We start from the raw sequence: 446 nt of genomic DNA on the forward strand, positions 1-446 counted from the left end.
GGCTGCAGGGGCAGCGCATACACTACAATGGCTGCTGGAAAGAGGCGTAAGGAAACAATTTCCAGGCCCGCCGCGTCCAGCCCGAAATATGAGAAAAAAATTATTAGAAATTCCGCGGGCGGTGTAAAGGCGGCGGACGGGCCGGAGGGAGGATGTTAAAGCCCCGCGGTGAGTTCTCCCGGGGTCCGGGACAGCGGAGAGGCGTTTAGCGGGAGAAATATCAGGGTTATTTAAATTATGGGACTAGCTGAGGGGGCAGAGGAGCGGCGGTGGCGGCAGGAGGAGGAAAAGTTTGTGCTACTTGCAGCCCCTGCTCAGGACCCCAGAGAAAAATAATAATAAAAATAAAATAAAATAATGAAGCGGGTCTGCGAGGACTCCCAGAGTCGCTTCTGACGGGGCAGGGGGCAAGGCGGCTGGGGACCCGAAGGTGAGGTCGGTGGTGG

The 446-nt window shown here is 56.3% G+C and overlaps 1 protein-coding gene across 8 annotated transcripts in view; it reads left to right on the forward strand.

Moving 5' to 3' along the window:
* Positions 1–6: 6 nt before the first annotated feature.
* Positions 7–446, forward strand: part of Plag1 (PLAG1 zinc finger) — a 41,038-nt gene continuing 40,598 nt past the window's right edge. For all 8 annotated transcript variants that reach the window (XM_010611126.3, XM_010611127.3, XM_033760725.1 and 5 more), the window contains exon 1: positions 7–168. The gene's annotated coding sequence lies outside the window, so the exon portion shown is untranslated. The remainder of the gene's footprint in view (positions 169–446) is intronic.

This window comes from Fukomys damarensis, unplaced genomic scaffold, assembly GCF_012274545.1.
Source record: "Fukomys damarensis isolate Sample0158 unplaced genomic scaffold, DMR_v1.0_HiC HiC_scaffold_5, whole genome shotgun sequence".
In the NCBI taxonomy this organism is placed as follows: domain Eukaryota; kingdom Metazoa; phylum Chordata; class Mammalia; order Rodentia; family Bathyergidae; genus Fukomys; species Fukomys damarensis.